Source organism: Bremia lactucae, linkage group LG16 (assembly GCF_004359215.1).
Source record: "Bremia lactucae strain SF5 linkage group LG16, whole genome shotgun sequence".
Classification (NCBI taxonomy): Eukaryota; Oomycota; class Peronosporomycetes; order Peronosporales; family Peronosporaceae; genus Bremia; species Bremia lactucae.
The window spans coordinates 2506255-2507320 of NC_090625.1; positions in this window are offsets into that span (position 1 = coordinate 2506255).

The window sequence follows — 1066 nt, forward strand, 5'->3', positions numbered from 1 at the left end:
CTTCATGCGATGGAATTTAAAATGATGGATCTGACCAATCAACATCGTTTTAAAAATTAAGTGGTCACATAGCGACCACTCCATCCAATGACATTCAGAGTGATTGTCGTTTAAGGGAGGGGTGATGTAACGGGGTGTATCGTTACATGAAATTAACACTTAAAGGTTGTTAATTAATATATTATCTAAAAGGTAGATAATTTTTGGAGGATCTTACTTTATATAGTAATATTCATAATTCTTATCCATAAATAGGTAATTTGTTTTCAATTTTCAGCTGTCAACGTTGGCAGCCACGTGACGAACTTGTTAGCCTCTGATATACAAGAGAGCTGCAGCTAGGAAGACCATTGTCGCCTGCTGTTTGTACTTCCGTCGCACCTGAAAGCTAAACTTAATCGCTTTAGCTACAGCGATGACCTGTTATGGCATCATGTGTCACCTTGTGATCCCTCGAGAATATATGTGCCTCGTGACACAGATCTCAAGCTGATGATCCTTCACGAGCTCCATGATACGCCATCGAGTGGGCATCTGGGCCGTGAAAAGACATTCTTACGAGTGTCAGAAGAATAATGGTGGCTACACCTGTATCGATGGGTGCCAACTATTCGCTCTTGCGAAAAGTGTCAGCGCGTTAGGCCTGCACCGTCCAGCAGTGCGCCACTCAAGCCGCTACCGACTCCAACGGATTCTTGGAAATCACTTCATGTTTGGTATGCCGCCTGACCACAAAGGTCGGACGGGGCTCGTCGTCTTTGTAGATTGGTTGAGCAAAACGGTGCTTTAGCATTATGTAAATCGTCGATCACAAACAAAAAGGCAGCTCTCTTGTTCTTGAGTCATGTATACCGACAACATGGGATGCCCGAGTCCATAGTATCGGACCGGGATCCACGTTTTACGTCTGGTTTTTGGCGACATGTGTTCGAGCTGCTAGGTAGCAAGCTCCACATGTCGACCGCAGATCATCCCCAGACCGATGGCCAAACAGAACGTGCCAATCGGGTCGTGGTGGATGTCTTACGCACGATAGCAACTCTTACAGAATTGAGCAACAATTGTA